At 42.2% G+C, this 19,472-nt stretch overlaps 1 pseudogene; it reads right to left on the bottom strand.

Moving 5' to 3' along the window:
• The window catches only part of LOC128350532 (probable C-mannosyltransferase DPY19L1), a 30,763-nt pseudogene that overhangs the window by 3,860 nt on the left and 7,431 nt on the right, over positions 1-19,472 (bottom strand).

The following is a 19,472-nucleotide window of genomic DNA, read 5'->3' as shown; positions in this document are numbered from 1 at the left end:
CTAGGCTTAGATCAGATGCTAGTAAATTGAAAGATATGAAAGACAAGAAGCTGAAGAATGAAAACACCAAACAGTATCTGATCCAAAAATACCACCTAGATTCAAGGAAAATTAGAGAAGTCCTGGAAATAATAAAGCAGCAAATAACAGCAGTGTCAAAGAAGATTAGCAGATATGAAGCCAGAATTACACAACACAGGCAGAATCTCCAATTCGTCGAATCAGAGACGTTTCTACCAAAGTATAGAAGGAGAAACTGCAAGAAACGTAGAAACACCAAATAAAGAAGAAACAGTGCAATTCTGGGGGAAATTATGGGACAATCCAATAAATTATTAAAAAAAAGCAGGCTGGATGAAAGAGGTCAAAAAATGTAACCAACAAATGCAAGATCTAATAATAACACCAGAATTAATAAGTGAAAGAGCAAAGAAAATTAAAAATTGGACTGCTCCAGGTGACGATGAACTGCATGGCTTTTGGCTTAAACACCTAGCAAGCCTTCATAAACAACTATCAAAACAGTTCAATCACATTTTGCAAGGCGGTGATGTTGAACAATGGCTAACAACTGGGAAAACTCATCTCATCATGCAAGACCCAGCAAAAGGTGCAGTGCCAAGTAATTATAGACCGATCACCTGCCTGCCAACCATGTTCAAATTATTAACTGGAATAATAGCAGATGAAGTGATGCAACACTTATTAACTAACAAACAGCTTCCAGTTGAACAGAAAGGAAATTGCCCAAATACCAGAGGCACAAAAGACCAGCTGCTGATTGACAAAATGATTTTAGAAAACTGCAAGAGAAGAAAAACCAATCTAAGTGTTGCATGGATTGACTACAAGAAAGCCTTTGATTCATTGCCTGACACATGGATACTAAAATGTTTAGAAACAACTGGTGTCAGCAAAAACATTCAGATATTTATTTAAAAAGCAATGAGCATGTGGAGTACACAGTTAACAATCAATGGCGAGACACTTGGACAGGTTAGCATTAGAAGAGGCATTTTCCAAGGGGACTCACTATCCCCTCTGTTGTTTGTAATCGCCATGACCCCACTTTCACAAATACTAAGCAAAACAGGCCTCGGATACCAAACATCTAAAACATCCAGTCAAATCAACCATCTGCTGTACATGGACGATCTGAAGTTGTATGGAAAGTCCCAGTCAGAAATCGAATCACTGCTAAACACTGTCCGTATATTCAGTAGTGATATAGCAATGGAGTTTGGACTAGACAAGTGTGCGGCATTAATAATGAACAGAGGGAAAATAACAAAAACAGAAGGAATAGAACTGCCCAATGGAAGCAACATCAAGAACCTGGAAGAGAAAGAACCTTACAAATACTTGGGCATTCTCCAGGCTGATAACATCGCACACACTGAAGTTAAAAGAAAAATTGGAAGTGAATACATCAGGAGAGTTCGAAAAATCCTCAAGTCCAAACTCAATGGCGGGAACACCATACAAGCCATAAACACCTGGGCTATACCTGTTATCAGATACACTGCAGGAATAATAGACTGGACCCAGGCAGAGCTAGAGACGCTGGATCGTAAGACCAGGAAAATCATGACCCCGCAGTGATATTGATAGGCTATACCTCCCTCGCAGCTCAGGTGGAAGAGGAATGCTGCAAGTCCATCAAACAGTAGAGGAGGAGAAAAGAGGCCTTGAAGAATATATCAAGGACAGTGAAGAAGATGCACTTCAAATCGTCAAGAATGCGAAACTATTAAACACCAATGAAAGAAAGCAGGCCTACAAGAAAGAACAAGTCAAGAACCGAGCAGAAAAATGGAAAAATAAGCCCCTTCATGGTCAATATTTGCACAATATAAATGGGAAATCAGACATCACCAAGACCTGGCAATGGCTTAAGAATGGCAACTTGAAGAAAGAAACAGAGGGTTTAATACTGGCTGCGCAAGAACAGGCACTAAGAACAAATGCAATAAGAGCAAAAGTCGAAAAATCCACAACAAACAGCAAGTGCCGCCTTTGTAAAGAAGCAGATGAAACAGTGGACCACCTAATCAGCTGTTGTAAAAAGATCGCACAGACTGACTACACACAAAGGCATGACAAGGTTGCAGCGATGATACACTGGAACATCTGCAAAAAATACAAGCTACCTGTAGCCAAAAATTGGTAGGACCATCAAATTGAAAAAGTGGTCGAAAATGAAGATGTAAAAATATTATGGGACTTCCGACTACAAATAGACAAACATCTGCCACACAATACACCAGATATAACTGTAGTTGAGAAGAAAGAAAAACAAGTGAAAATAATCGACACAGGAATACCAGGGGATAGCAGAATAGAAGAAAAAGAAATAGAAAAAATCACCAAATACAAAGATCTACACATTGGAATTGAAAGGCTGTGGCAGAAAAAGACCAAAATAATCCCAGTGGTAATTGGCGCACTGGGTGCAGTTCCAAAAGACCTTGAAGAGCACCTCAACACCATAGGGGTCACAGAAATCACCATCAGCCAATTACAAAAAGCAGCTTTATTGGGAACAGCCTATATTCTGTGATGATATCTATAATAATTGACAATAAAATTCTGGCATCCCAGGTCCTTGGGAAGGACTCAATGTCTGGATAAAACAAACCAGTCAATAACACCTGTCTGACTGTGTAAACAAGAAATAATAATATGATTTCTATACCACCCTTCCAAAAATGTATCAGGGCGGTTTACACAGAGAAATAACAAACATATAAGATGGATCCCTTCCCCAAAGGGCTCACATTCTAAATAGAAACATAAGATAGACACCAGCAACAGTCACTGGAAGTACTGTGCTGGGGGTGGTTAGGGCCATATTAGCAGTTCTGTTTTTCAATCCCTTTCCTAATTATCCCTAGCCTGGAATTTGCCCTTTTCACTGCTGCTCTCTAGTGAATTGATACACTCAATGAGCTGTCTACCATGACTCCCAAGATCTCTCCCCTGGTGAGTCCCTGTCGGCCCCGCCCACATCAATGCACATATGAAATTGGGATTTTCTTTGCCCTAATAAACATCATTTTATACTTACCATTTTGTTTACTCACCCAATTTGGAGAACACAGGAAGTTTCAGGCCACTGGTCCATCTAGTTCAGTACTGTCCACTCTGACCAGCATTAGCTCTCCAGGGTTCTAGGCAGAAATCATTCCCAGCCTTAACTGGAGATGCCAGGGATTTAACCTGTGACCTTTTTGCATGCAAAGCAGATGTATTTTTTTAAATGTTAGATTTGTATACCCCTTTCATTAAAATCAAAGCTGATTAAAAACAATATAAAACTATTAAACCAGTCACCAATAAAAACATTATTTAAAAAAATATTTGAACCAGAAATTCAAAGAGATGATTTAACAGTTCCCAGTTTAGCAATGCATACTGTCACAAAATGCATTGCACTAAGAGTCATTCCCTGGTAAAGTCTAATACTTTGAATATATTGTTTTTGAACACTGAAGTATGATTTGGAATCCTTGCTCAGGATGCAACATAAGGAAATTTTTTCAGCATTATGATCTTCTATAGCCACATTTCTGGTGTGCTGTAGCTAGGCTTAGTTCTCCTCAGGCACCAAGAATCTTCCAAGATGTAGTCATTTACTCCCAACTTTAGCAGTTCTCTTTTAACTTCTTTTGTACATAAACTATTTTTGTTATTTGATCAATTTCTATACTACCCTTCCCAAAATGGCTTAGGGTGGTTCACATTAAAATAAAAAACACATACCGGTAATAAAAATAAGTACACATTTAAACCAAGTTAAAATTAAAACTAGATTATATTAAAAGCTGGGCTAAAAAGATGGGTCTTTAAGGCTCTCCTGAAGACCTCCAAGGAAGATAATCCTCTCATCCACAGGGAGTGAATTCCACATCCTAGGGGTGACAACCGAGAAGGCCCATTCCCAGGTTGCCACCAGATGAGCCAGTGGCACCCGAAGATGGACTCGTGACAGGGGCATAGCTAGGGAAGAGGGGGCCCGTGTTCATCCCTCTCTCTGGCGGTCCCTCAGAGTGAGGGAGATAAGTAAGAAAATAGGGAGGGGTGGAGCTGGAGGGCCCTCAGGAGCTGGGGGCCCATGTTCTTTGAAGCCTTTCGCTCAATTATAGCTATGCCCCTGACTCGTGATGAGCTTAATGAGCGATGGGGATCTTGTAGAAAAGCACTCTCTCAGGTAACCATTCAGGGCTTTGAAGGTAATAACCAGCACTTTGTACTTTGCCCAGAAACTTATTGATAGCCAATGCAAATATTCCCCCCCCCCCGCTAACTGAGCAAACTAGAGGCAACTTTCTAAAGTTGTGCTTCTTTTTATTTAGCAGGGGGAGAGCAACTGGCTCTATTCATCTCCAGCATCGCATTCCTCCAGTGGCTATTGCCGGTGTCTATCTTAAGCTTGGTTTTTTTTAGGTTGTGAACCCTTTGGGGACAGGGATCCATTTCATAAATGTATATCTGCTTTGGGAACCTTTGAAAAGTGGTATGTAAATATTGGTTGTATTTGTTGTAAGAAGAGGTATAATGTGGTCTCTCTAGGTTACCCCAGAGACCAATCTGGCTGCCGCATTTTGAACTAACTGAAGTTTCCAACATACAAAGGCAGCCCTATGTAGAGCACATTGCAGTAGTCCAACCTGGAGGTTACCAGCTAGTGTACCACTGTTTTCAGGTCATTCTCCTCAAGGAACAGGCAGAGTTGACAAATCAATCGCAGCTGGTAAAAATCGCTCTTGGCTTTTCTTGTCCACAAACCCACATCTTCATAATGTGGATGATTTACAACAGGTCGAAGTGTAGATAATTTTACACTTGCCATTGTAGGCATTGCACTTGTGAAAACAGCATCTTGTTTTGTGTTTGCTTTTAGCCACAACAACAGTTCTTGTGGCAAGTTGCTAAATTCTCCAGCAATATTCTGTTCTTTTTGAAAGTTTGCTGTTCCTTCAAATGCCATCATTGCTAAAATGGCAGGGACAAGTGTTTCAGACTGGACTTTGAAAAAGACCCATTCAGACGGTTTATTTCAACATATCAAGGATGCCATAACGTACATATGAGGTGTTAGAAACAGCTTTGACGCATAATTAAAATAGCAAGAATAGTTGGTGGATAGCTGCAGTGCATGGTATATTATCTCTCCATGATTAAAAGGATTCTCCTATCTTTCAGTTAATTTCTTGTTGTATACAACATATCAAAAATATCTTCACAATGATTACTACAACTATGACAAGAACTACTGGAAGCAGCAACATCTTCATGTCTGACTGGAGTCTCTTTCCCCATGAAATCAAATTTCACAGCACAGGTGAGGTGTGCACTGATGTATCAAAATGTCTATAAGTTTTGCCTTTAAGAAGTTGCTTATATGAGCATCATCAGACAGTCAAAATATTAGACACATCAAAGATGCTCTGCTATTGAGCTATCACTACCCTAAATAGTTTGATGTCATCTGCAAATGTTGCTACCTCGCTGATTACCTTAATTTCTAGACCATGTATGAATACATGAAAAAGCACTGGTCCTGGCACCGATCCCTGGAGGACCCCACTTCTCTCCATTATGAAAATCCCTACTCTGATCAGGAGTCCACAAATGAACCTGTCCTTTTATCTAATGACTGCTAAGTTTACTCAAGGGCCTTTGATGAGGGACTTCATTAAAAGCAGTTTGAAAGTTCAAATATATTATGGGCAGCTGCATATGGGATGTGGCAAGTACGATTCTCAAACCGCTGGCTGCTGATGACTGCGTTTCCAGTGAGTCACAAATTCCAGTCCTGGAACGAGATACAAACCCCCAATGTCAGGTTGCCCAGGTGCACTTCCTTCCGCCACCCAATTCAAATCTTGGATACGCATGTCAGGTGACAAGTGTGACTCAGCAACCCCACATTGGCAGGTTCATACATGTCGTGTGAACTGGGAGTGCACGAGTGCTGGGAACTGTTTGCAGTAGCTGTACTTGTTATGGGAAGCCACCCTACGTCAACTGGACTATCTCTAGCCACAAGCTTCATGACACACTCAAAGAACTCTTAAAGGGTCAGGCAAGTCATTCCTTGCAGAAGCCATGCTGATTTTTCTTCAGGAAGGCCTGTTTATCAGTTTAAACAATTTTATCTTGAATTACGTTTTTCATCAGTTTACCTGGATCAGAATTTAAGCTAACTGGCCTGTAATCACTTTTGGATAAAATGTCTGCATAATACAGCAAATGCACGCATAGTATAAAACCAAAGAAACTATGCTGCTTGCTTCAAAAACTGTGTTTGCTCATGCACATCTAGGCTAGAAAAAAACCTAAAATTGGGAAGGAGAGAGAGCAGTAGCAGAGGGGGCCTGGAGCAACTGCAACTTTCTTGACCTCTACCACTGCTTCCTGCCTCTGCTCCAAAATAAGCTCCTGGCGGGGCAGGGGAGATGGTGGCAGAGATGGGTGCATTGAGAGATTATACTGATTATATTTGGAAAGCCTTGTGCATTTGGGCACATTTGCTTGGAGGCTTCAAGCACTTTTGAGGCAAGCGGAGGATGATCATAAATCCCTAATTCACAGATAATAGTCTTGTGATGGCAGTTGGCCGAGATGTGAATCAGAGTTTATTGGCAGAAACTGGGACTGAGTGGCATGGGGAGATTTCCTCCCTGGTTGTTTCCTTGCTCTTCCTGTACCACAGTTCCCTATTGTCTATACTTTAAGGATTCCAATAATTTCTTCATATCTCCTTGCACACTCATGTATTGCTTCTGTTTCCTGTCTCTTTGCCCCAGTATGAGATGTTGCTGATATATTTACTGTGCTGAACGAAGCAGTGGGATGAACAGATGGAGGTATTTATTCCTTTGATTATTTCATCTGCATTATTGGAACAGAATGTGATGTGAGGAAGCACAACACTTCCGGAAGCAGGAGTCATCAAACTGGCACAGGAAGTGCCCAGGTGGTCTCTGTTCCAAACATCAATTGAACATGCAGCTCTTTGAGAACACATCTGAAACCATAATAATAAAATGGTTTTGGAAGGATGATTCAGGTTATAATTTGAGGGGAATAGTGGGCTTCAGCAAAGATGCAGGTGATAAGGTTTCAGGATGTAGGGGAAGCCAGCTGTCAGCCCATGTGGAGTAGAAGCAGCTATATGGTCCAAAGACAGGCAAAGGTAAAGCCCTACAGCAGCAAAAACAAAGAATGACAGCCTGTGGCAGGTGTATCAACAGCCAGGCAGGGGTCAGAACTCTAGAGACGATTTTGATCTCCCTGTTCTAGATGGGGTCACACTTACCCAAAGGAACAGGTTCACAGTCTGGGAGTACTTCTGGAAACACACCACTCCGTGGTATCTTAGGTTGAGGCGGTGGCCAGAGGGGCTGTCCATCAGCTTCGGCTGATACGCCAGCTGCGTCCATTTCTTGAGATGAACGACCTCAAAACAGTAGTACATATGCTGGTAACCTCTAGTCTTGACTTCTGCAATACGCTCTATGTGGGGCTGCCTTTGTACATAGTCCGGAAGCTACAGTTGGAGAGGAGAGCTGGTCTTGTGGTAGAAAGCATGACTTCTCCCCTTAGCTAAGCAGTGTCTGACCTGGTTGCATATGAAAGGAAGACTAAAAGTGTGAGCACTGGAAGATATTCCCCTCAGGGGATGGAGCCGCTCTGGGAAGAGCAGAGGGTTTCAAGTTCCCTCCCTGGCTTCTCCAAGATAGGGCTGAGAGAGATTCCTGCCTGCAGCCTTGGAGAAGCCGCTGCTCGTCTGTGTAGATACTGAGCTAGATGGACTTATGGTCTGACTCAGTATATGGCAGCTTCCTATGTTCCTAGAATGCGGCAGCCAGGTTGGTCTCTGGGTCTTCTCAGAGAGACAATACCACTCCTTTGTTGATAGAGTTACACTGGCTGCTGATAGGTTTCCGGGCAAAATACAAAGTGCTAGTCATAACTTATAAAGCCTTAAATGGCTTAGGCCCTGGGTATCTAAGAGAACGTCTTCTTCATTATGAGCCCCACCGCCCACTGAAGTCATCCGGAGAGATCCGTCTCCAGTTGCTGCCAGCTCAGCTGGTGGCCACACGGGGATGGGCTTTTTCGGTTGCTGCCCCGAGACTGTGGAATGTGGTCCCTACTGAGATACAATTCTCCCCATCTCTGACAATTTTTTTAGAAAGCATTTGAAAACCCACCTCTTCACCAAGCTTTTTCAGTTCTTTAAAATTTTAAGGTTTTAATTTGTGGATGATTTTTAAATTGTTAAATTGTTTTAAGTTTTTGTATATGTTTTAACTTGTTTTATGCTATTGTTAACTGCCCAGAGATGAAAGTTTGGGGTGGTGTAAAAATGTAATAAATAAATAAACATCCAGGGAAGGACAAAAGGGGTAGGTGAGCCATAGGCAAGTGCAACATCAAGCTTTGTGGGGTGAAGGTCCAAGGCAGGAAGAGAGGAGCAGGAGGGCCTGAGAAAGGTGCATTGTGCATAGTCAAAATCAATACACAAGGATCGGGAGATATAATGGGACAAACCTAACACGAGTAGGCCATGGCCAAGCTTAAGATCCTTTCCTGCTTTAATTTGCTGTTATAAGGCTCCATTCAAAAATTGGCAAAATCAATTGGAAATGCCTATATTAGCCAGGAAAACCAAACTACCACAAGAAGAACTTGTATTTTCCTTTTTAAATGATGGTGCACGTCAGCTTGTTCAGTTGATTCACATAATCTAGAATAATGGCTCAAAACCTTGAGTAGACATGGAGATAAATTCTGCAGAACTCTCTATATAGAAAATACTGCCTTCTCTAGCAACACTTGTATGTAATGCTAGAACTAGATAATTTTCTTTGACAATACAGGTTTGGGGAAATGGGGTGAATAAATTGGTCGTGCCCCTTTCACCCTGATCTGCCTTGTGAGTCATCCATCATTCCATGATCCTCAGAAAACTAATCAATATAAGTGGTGGGGGCAATTATTCTGAACAAAACACACAGGCAGACGTCCAACTTAACACTTTCTCTAGTGCAACAAAGAGATGCAGAGACACAAGTAGGTCACAATGCTAAAAGTTGATCAGTCGCTTGCATTCACAGCCCATTTTTGCAAGTGTTACACTGGCACAACTATTACTATTACTACGAATATTTATATACCGCTCTCCAGCAAAATTATCAAAGCAGTTGGTTTACATAGAAAAATAAATAATACATACATAAGATGGCCCCGTCCCCAAAGGGCTCAGAATCTAAAAAGAAACATAAGGTAGACACTAGCAACAGCCACTGCAGGGATGCTGTGCTAGGGTTGGATACGGCCCGTTGCTCTCCCCTGCTAAACATGAGATAATCATCACTTTTAAAGATATCTCTTTGCTCAGTTAGCAGGGGTTGCTCAGTTAGCACAAGTAGGGAAGAAGATGGCCTTGAGTGATTCCCTGCAACATACAAGGACTGAGGGAAAGGCTTCACAGCATGAGGTGTGTCACAGGAGCTTGTGCAAGCACTACCTGTTGCATCATCAGTGCAAGACTAGTCTGGAACAGATGCTCCCAACGTAGCAGAACTAGCTAGCACAACATATTTGCACTAGTGCCCCGTTAGTCTGGATGTCAGTCACTGATCTTTATGAAAAAGCATAGGTCTTGTCCTTTCAAATAAAAAATAATTCAGGCACAATTTAAATGGGCTCCCATTCTTTGCAATCTCGATTTCCATCTAATCCAAAAGTGAAATGGGCTATGTGAGCAAAGGATCATCTGGAGTCGCAAAACTCTGGTAAACTCTTTTGTTCTATGTAACAAACAAAGATGTCTTAATTTTGGACTTGGGAGCAGGGTGGGGAAAGTTACCAAAAAGTAACTGAAACTACTTAACTACATCAAACACCTTACAAAAGTAGCTCTGATGACTGTTGCCAAAATGTAGTTTAACTACTTTTTTTTATCAGTAGTTCCCATTATGTGCACATATGAACACTAAGGTAGCCTGTAATGCACAGCTTGTCAGTTCAAACTCTGTAGGCCTGTTCACTTGAACATTTGGGGGTGGGTTGGAGGGTGAGAGAGCTCCTACCCCATGAGCAGCATACACGTAGAACCTCCATTTGGTTCAGCAAACCCAGGAAACACACTGAGGCTGTTCACACGAGCAGGGCCGGCTCTGGGGGATCTGGCGCCCCGATGCAACATTCTGTTGAGCACCCTCAACTATAGTATTTTTTACTATAACTATAGTAAAAAATAAAAATTCAAAATGAATACAATTAGTGTGTATTCAAATTTAATACACAAAGATTTTACTTAATTATGTACATAAATTATATATAATATAATATAATTTAAAAAGGAGAAATAAAAATTTAAAATATGTGCAAATCACATTTAGAACACAAAAATAAAATAACTACCGACTAGGAGAAATACAATTGGTCAATAATGTAGAAAATATGATATATAATTTTAAAGTTAAAATTTTACTTTTCTTGATTTGATTGAGGCAAATTCATTTAGAATGTTGTCTATTTCAAATTTTTTGCAGATATTGCTTTCAATAGCTATCATTGACAATCCAATTAATCTTTCTTGAGAAATACTAGATGAGAGATATGTTTTAATTAGTTCTAGTCTCAAAATCTAAAATCTCAAAATTTGTCAGAGATCATTAGCATTCACATATGAATATGACATTGGCACTTACTGTAATCCAACTTTACTGCCTAGAAACCTATAACTGTCAAAAGTTTAGACAGTATATGATTTGTTGTTGCGTGACAAGCTAGTAGCTGGATAACATTTAGAATACTAAATATACGAGACAGTGGATGGAAAACACTGTATCTGCCAATTTGCAGCATGATGTTTCTAGAGCAGTGATACTGGCTGAGATTCCACAGACATCTACAGTCATCTAGACATGTGCATGTCAACTGGACTTGAACAAAAATGAACTGAACAATAAATCTGTCTGGAATCAAACTAGCTATGATGGTGTACTTTTACTGAAAAGTTTTGCCCAACTATCATCATCATCAATACTTTCTCATTAATAATGCAGGAATTTAAGGGAACATGAAAAATCTATCTTAAGTTTCCCAAGATGCAAACCCCAGTCACATCCAATTTGATATTCATCAGTTCAGCTAATATCTTACATTTGTTAGAAACAAAACTTTAAAGTATGCATTGTTTTAAAAGGCATTTTCAGTTAAGATCTAGTTATTCTCGCCCCCAATCCCAGTTAAAAGAATCCTTAGGTTTATTGGAAGTTACAATTTACTTCAAACAGGGAAATGTGGGTGATGGCTGGTTAAACTTGAGCTTATTTTTCCCTCTACAGAACTGAGGTGCTATTGGTTAAAGAAGGAAAGCTTGGCTAAATTCCCTTAAAGAAGCCAAAAACCTAGGAACAGTGAAATGTCTCTCACTGCACTGATCTCTATTTAACATTGCGAGAGGGGAGGAGGGAGGCAGAAACGAGGGTTGGAGCTGAGGATGTCTCAGAAGGAGGTGAAAAATCTAATGATCTCTGGATGAAGGAAGAAAAAATGCAGGAAGGGAGGTCCAATAGAAGGGGGAAGCCAGCAAAGGGAGAGAGGAAACAGAACAGAAATGGGTCAAGAAAAAGAAAGGGAAATAAAGATAAAATGGAGTACAAGAGGCAGCTATGGAGCAGCAGAGCTGCCACATTCTCTTTCCATCCCAAACACACAGACATATCTTGAGAGCGAAGTAGAGGAGGCAGAGTCAGGAAAGGGCTGCAGGCTCTTTCCTCTGTGTGTGTGTGTGTGTGCGCATACGAGAGCACGCGCCTGTAACCCGACGCCATCCCCAAGAGCTCCCCCCCAGGCTATAGTTAGCAAGCCTGCAAACTGCAGCCCAGCCCTGCCGCCCCCCCACCACGATACCCTTCCCTGGCAAGGAAAGGAGGGGGGGGGCATCCCTGTGATTGTACCATACTTTAGCCTGCAGATACTGAGGGAGGGGGGCTATTCCCTCCCCACCCTGAGTGGTAGGGGACACAGGCTTTGCATACACAAGATTTCGTTGAAGGGAACCAAAGGCAGAATCTGATTGGGTCTGTGGCTGTGAAGAGCAGAACCAAAAGATCTGGCGAAGAGGCTGCGTGAGGAGTAAGCAAGATGGCGCTCGGCGCCCTCCAGCAGGTGGCGCCCCGATGCAGTGCATCGTCTGCTTACCGTGATGAGCAGTAAATGTACACAAGCAGCCCCACAGCCCTATTGCTGGGTAGCCCAGGAATTTTCCCTGGGCTATTATCCAGGTAGAAGGGCATGAGTATGTTGTGTGTCTGTTTGGGCTGCCTGTAGCCCAAGCAGACATAGACCTGGGCGCCTAGAGCATCCAGCTTGATGGGGAATCCCCCAATGCACCATGCTCCTTGCACGGTGCATTGTGGGATTTCTGGAGGGCAGGCAGCAATTCCCCGGCCTCCAGAATGGTGCGCCACTCTCCACAGTGGTGATTGTGTATGTGCCAAAGCAGCACAGCAAACATCCCAGAAGTTGGTGTGGGGGGAGGTAGGTATACTCCTGCCCCCCAGTCCTCCCTAGCCACTAGGGATTTCAGTCCTGTGAATGACATTATATAGCCAGACCTGGCATCCATTGCTAAAATCAGAAGCTGATAGTCCTCCAAGGTCTCCATGCCTTTCCAGCATGTTTTGCACTGCCAATAGACTGGAAAGCCTCATTACATAAGCAGCTGCCCTCTAATTGTCCATGAAGAAACAGGAGATGGACCTAGCCCTGCTGAAGCAGCTCCAACCACAGGATCATAGACTGTGCTTTGCAGAGTGGCATATCCATGGATGGCAGCCCATGAGGCTACAACTCTCTATTGTTTCCAGGCCTGCTGGGTCCCAGTGGTTGGATAGAAGAGGTAAGTGGATCCACATGACCAGAAAAGCAAGGTAGGAGAGCTCTTCTTTCCCCCTACTTTAGGAATTGCTGCATAGTCTGGCTTTTTTGGCAGTGTAAGAGGTGTAAAATGTCAAGAGCCAAATAGACCTGGGTGCAAATTCCTGCTTTCCTGATTGGAGTTCCTGAAGTGGTTCTTTTCTTTCTGAAAAGCTATAAAGGTGTTTGGTCAAAAGGCATCTCCTATTCTGGATGCATCCTTCCTTCACTCTTTCAAATGTTGCATGATGTCCTGTCAGGCTGATTTTTATGGATTCTTTGTTCTCTTAAAATATGTGGGAACAAAACTCCACAAGTGCCAATTAGAAGTGATTTTTAAAAACCAACTCTTTCTTTCAGCTTTGCTTTTAAAAAGTGTGAAACTGTGATCCATTTTCTTTTAAAGTACCTCATCTGATTAAATCCAGCACTGTGTTCTCTTTTTCTCTGACGTTAAAGGAAGCAAGAAAGGAAAGCTGGACTTTAAAAATGCTTTACTATTTAATTTAATCTGCCTCATTAAAAATGACCCCCAATTTCTCTTTAGAATAATAATTTCTCATTATTCAAAGCAGGTTTCTTGGAAACGTTTGGGGTACTCTGAAGCACTGAACTGAATGTAAGTGCCACTGAAGCAATTATAGAGCCATCATATTAAGTGATGGTATGTTTTTCCTTCCATGGCTAATAGCAGGTTGAGGGGTGGGGGGACAATTTGGATGGAGCCTGTGGTGAAAGGGAAAAGGTTAGATCCCCAGAGTTATGGCCTCAATCCAACACTCCCCTTGCCCATGATTAATTTTAGCAAAATAAAAAGTGTGACATTCCATCTGGTTTGACTATGAGAAGCAGATCTGGGTTGAAGGTTCCAGGCCGGAAGCTTTGGAGATGGAAGGTACTTAAAAAGGTTCCACAGCTGTGAATCTTTTCTCTCCATCATTGTAATGGAGCATTTTGTCACTTCTTTACTGTGGCAAGACTAGAATATTGATTTCAGTGTTCATTTTATTAGTGTTCAGTGTTCATTCAGGCTTTATGTTAGCCACCCTGGGGAGGCAGGATATATGCTGAAAAAAATTAGAAATTTACCCCCAACAGATTTTCCAGTTATCTCTTCACAGCTCTTGAAAGGGTTATATTTACATTTTTAAAAGTGTGCTAAATTTATCGAGTCTTTGCACATGGAACTCTCTCACTCAAACGTATCTTTCTGAACCACCTAATATATCTCTATATATAATTATTTAAGGCGTACCCGTGGCTAATCCCATGTGTGGCAGCTCTCGCAAGAGTTTGCGAGCAGAAGCACTGTGGTGATTGGGCAGTGGGGATTCCATATGCAGACAGGGAGGAGGAGCCTGTGATGGTTAAGGTCAGTTGGAATGCAACTGTTACTGGTCAGAAGAAGATGTTCTTGATTGTAGAGGAGAAGAGTGTGTGTGTGTGTATATATATATATATATAATGGATAGTGGTCAGGGGTCTGCGAAGAGAGGGTTTGTGAGGGAGGGAGGAGCTCCTTCAGGAGAAGGAGGCTGAAGTTGTATGAATTAAATGAGGAAACAAGATGAACAAGATCTGTTAACTCAGGAAGGAAAAGAGAGAAGGGGGCGGGGGAGGAGAAGAGAGAAAGAAGGAAGGTCGAGGGATGGGCCCAAGCCTGTCAGTGGGCTGAGGGGAACGAGCGGCCATGTGGCACCTATTGGTAGCAAGGAAGGGCCCAGTCAACCACTGCTGCTGTTTGGGGCTACTGAGGCCATTGGTGGAGGGAGGCAGGCCGGCAAGGGACAGACCTGGGCCAGTCAGCGGCCTGAGGGGAACGAGCGGCCATGGTGGTGGCGGTGGTGAGGAAGGGCCCAGGCAAACACTGCTCCTGCTGCTCCTGTGAGGAGGAGCAGGAGCAGGGCTCGGGTGAGGGTGGGGAGGTCTCTGGGGATAGGGGGCTGCAGCTTGTCAAATAGGTGCCAGCAATACTGCAGCTGCGACCAAGAGAGGTGAGGGGGATGGAGTAAAGGGATGGAGGAGTGACCAAGAGGGGTGAGGGAGATGGAAGCAATCAGATGGAGGAGGAGCAGGAGTGCAGGTAAGGGTGGAGAGAAGTCTGAGGTGAGGGGAGCAATCAAGTACTAGCGCGCAGATGCTTTGCACAGGTGGGTTAAGCTAGTTTTATTTATTTATTTTATTTAACAAATTTCTATACCGCCCAAAACTCACATCTCTGGGTGGTTGACAGTTTTGAATGTCTTATTGTGTATGTTGTGGGGATAATGGAAATATTCTGGTGAGCTTGCTAAAAATTTCTCAGGAGACAGTACAGGTATGACCTATAATCAAATTGTGTAGTATATCTCAAATTTTGCAGTATACAGCTGGCTTTGTAGTGCTTTCTTTCTCCTGAAACAATACTATATAGTTCAGGAAGGTGAGCTTTCTTTAATCTTACAGTACACATTCCCCCATCCCTTCTCCTCCACCAAGATAAGGTTTGAGCAGGCCAAGACCAGTTCCCTCATGCACCAGATCTGCATGATTCCCATATCTTTTTCTAGTGACACACAAGTGTTCTGTTTCAACCATTCTTAACCACGGATTTAATTGATAAATTTACCTAGCTTGCCTGACGTCTGGTTTCTTTAGACTGCTTTTTTTAATCCCCCAGACTAGGAATGAGAGCTGCCCATAGATTTCTGTGGAGAATAGGGATGTGGACAACTCGATTTTTTTTATTTGATTTGTGCCCCAAACAAATCAACCCTGGTTTGTTTTCTATCCAAATCTACCCCCTCCAAATCACCCCAGATTCGATTTCTATTTGCTTTGATTCAATTTGGATATGGACTGATTCAGACCACTTAACAAGCTCATAGGGGCACTAAATTTGGTTGGTGGGTAGGTCCCCATGGGTGCCACCTACCACTCAAATTTCAAGGCAGTGGGGCACTTGGTTGACTTTTAATGATTTTTTTTAAATCTTTACTGATTTTGAACAATTCCACAATAGGAAACAATGGGGATTCGAAGTTGCCATATCCTAACCCTAAAATGGATCCACAGATTTCATTTTTAAAAAAAGAAAAAAGCTAAACTCTAGCCCTTGTAGAAGTGGAGTTATGGAACAAAATGTGGAGTCATTATATTTCAAGTGTTTGGATTCTTTGGTGTATAATAACTTTTCCTCATAATGAATCCCTAAGAGGATTCATTGCAAACCTTCATTTCTTCTGTTCATTTTGACTGTCACTGGAAAGTGCCAACGGTCAACTGCCATGTACCAACTACACCCCCCTGAGGATTTGTACCCGAATCAATTTGCACATCTCTAGTGGAGAAATTTTGGTTTTAATGTAGATGCACTTTCGTAGCAACAATGTGTTCCCTCCCCACTCCCTGAACAAAAGGTAGCAGAAAAGCTTCAGTTTAGTTCAGGCATCATTTGACCTTGCAAGTAAAAGGAGGAAGGGTGCATTAAGCCTACTCCAATAACTGAATATTGATTTGTCTAACCCAGTTTTGCTCTATCGTTTTAGATCTGCACTGCATCAGCATCTTTACTGTTCAGCTTTAATCAGAGTAGACGATGTTGGTGTCAAGGGGCATAATGTTTCTGGGGAAAGTTTAAGGTGTGGTAAGATGCAGATAGAAAATGAGCTATTACTAATATCGGTCAACAAGTACTTGGCAGGTTTGTTTTTCTGTGTGTAATTTGAAAATGCTCACCATTTTGAAAAATGTTTAGCAATGGACACAAATGGAAATGGCAAATTAGTCTGTAAGCAAAATAACAAATACAGTTAATGGCATTTGATCCTCAAAATTAGATTGGGTCAGTGTTGACTTTAGTTTTTTGTGTGACTTGGTAGCCCTATTCAGATATTATAAATCCAAAGATGTGCAAGGTCCTGCCTGGCGCATCAATCACTCACCCTTCCCTCCAGCAGGTCAGTCATGCTCACAGTCTTTGTCTGAATCAGCGAAGGCTGTAAGCATGTTGTTGGACACTTCTGTGATTGGTTGGCTTGGGCCCAGAAACTCCAGGAGTGTGCAGGGCTCGCTTGCCATAGGTGGTTGTTTGTTTGTTTGTTTGTTTGATTGATTTCTATACCACCCTTCCAAAACTGGCACAGGGCAGTTTACACAGAGAAATAATAAATAAATAAGATGGATCCCTGTCCCCAAAGGGCTCACAATCTAAAAAGAAACATAAGACAGACACCAGCAACAGTCACTGGAGGTACTGTGCTGGGGGTGGATAGGGCCAGTTACTCTCCCCCTGCTAAATAAGAGAATCACCATGTTAAAAGGTGCCTCTTTGCCAAGTTAGCAGAGGTCTTTAACTGCAATCATACTCATACACACAGCCTTTATATACCAATTTATAACCATTTTAAAAACACAATATTAGTGCAAGCTGAAGCGCATCTACTCAGAAGTAAGCCAATTTAATTCACTAGGGTTTAATCTCAGCTAAACGTGTCTAAGATTACAGCCTATAAGTATCTTCAGCTTGCTCTCCCTGGAAACATGTCCTTTAATGGTTGACCTCAGGTTCAGAATCCCTGCTCTATACAGCAAATCCCTGCTCTATAACCTCCCCTTTCAGTTGTCTGGCTCTAGCCTCCCAGATGCTTGTGACTAAGAGGGCATGGATCCCACCACCCTGCTCTGCTTGTGATGTCCCTGATGTGCTTTAAATGTCTGCTTTATCGGAAGGCTTCAGAAAAACATTGAATTGTAAAGAAAACTGAAAGAGGGTTAGGTTCAGCAAATATCTGGAAATACCTTGGTGAAAGAGACTAGAGAGTACTGTGTTGCTTCACTCTGCTCTCAGCTGTAGTCTTGGATTTAGTTCACTGATTCTCAGCCATATTTTACTTTTCATTCAGAAAGGCTCTCTGCATGTCTGCTTATCTCTTAATAGAGTTTCCACAGGCACTGAACTGACCACAGCAGGAACAGCCAGCACATAAAACAGAGAAAACTCAAATGTACCATGCAATGGTTTAATTTATTTTCTTTCTCTCAGTTTCCCATTCAGCACTCTAGGAAGCAATTAAAACACCATTTTTGGGTTTTTTTGGGTTTTTTTAAAAAATACATTTAAAATAACTTTTATTAATGAAAATCGTGGTACTCTCCTACTTACCTTGGCAAGAGCCCACAAGTATCAGTTTGATTTACTAGGTAAGCACTGAACTGTCCCCCAACTCCTCTTTCCAAACACAAATGCAACAATAGCTACACACACACACACACACACACACACACACCAAACAGCCCCCTAAACATGCATGCACCTTCTAAGCCAAGCATGTTGTCCAAGTATGCTCCCAACACATCCTTCCATTGGTTACCTGCTGTGAAATTCAACCATGTTATTACAGTAATATTACATGCATTTTCAAAATAGACAGCAGTTTCAAACTGAATGAAGTGTCATTGTTACATTGCCTTAGTTCTCCCACTTCCCTGAGTAGTAGGAGGTTTCAGGGATTTGAAGCACACCTTGGTTCCCTTGGAAGGAGAGGCACTGTAGACTTATGGCATTAACATTATGGCATTAAAAATAGAGCATCAACACACGTTAATGTCCAGGCAATGGTGAGAATGCACCCAGCCTGACATCACTCAAGGACATGACAATGTGATCTTGGCACATCTAGTCCCGCGTGAGGGGTGTTTGTTGGAATCGCCCCTCTGCATGTGCCACAAAACCCTGAGAAAGTGCCCTTTCCCTCCTCCCTGGCACTGGTTTGCTCTGTCCTAAAGAGCTGAGCATTCTGACAGCAGCTTTGCAAGAGCATGAAGGGCTCTTACAAGAGCCTATCCAAGCTCAGTGAGATCTATTCTTGCCAGATGTTCTGCATAGCCTTGATGACTATGCCTCCTCTGCCTGTCAAAGGTTTGTCCAGCATCTTTCCTGCTGCTTCCTCCTGATTTTCCCAACAGAGCCAGATAAGGACAGGCCTCATGTGTCCTCTTCAACATCTTCTCCACTCCACTGGGGCCCCAATCCCCAACAAACACATGACATTATGGGGAGCATTCAGACTAGCATTACTGACAAAGTCCAGAAATTACTGGCAGACATCCATGACTAATCACTGTTGCGGGTAATTACCTATAGCAGAGTATTTCAGGAGCTAACTCACTCCCATTACAGCAGAAGTTAACTGGGTCTTGGGGCAACAGTTTGTAAATGATAAGCATGGAGATTCATGTAAGGTTAAACTAATCTACCCTATTCAGAAGTACATGATGATAGAAAAGACGTATATCATTCTGGCTACATGATGGTCAGAGAGAGACCTATAGAAGTATGGTGCTCAGAGAGGGAGCTAGAAGCATTCTGGGAAGAAGAAGGAAGTCATTCCCAGGAAGTTCCTGAGTACATTATATCAATAGAGGGGTCATATAGGCAGAGATATCACCTTAAGTGATGCAGCAAGGAAATGCTTAACTAACAAACAGAAGGTTGCTGGTTCAAATCCTCCCTGGTACTATATCTGGCAGCAGCGATATAGGAAGAT

The sequence above is a fragment of the Hemicordylus capensis genome, chromosome 3 (assembly GCF_027244095.1).
Source record: "Hemicordylus capensis ecotype Gifberg chromosome 3, rHemCap1.1.pri, whole genome shotgun sequence".
NCBI classification, from domain to species: domain Eukaryota; kingdom Metazoa; phylum Chordata; class Lepidosauria; order Squamata; family Cordylidae; genus Hemicordylus; species Hemicordylus capensis.
This window is presented reverse-complemented; position numbering and strand designations above follow the sequence as displayed.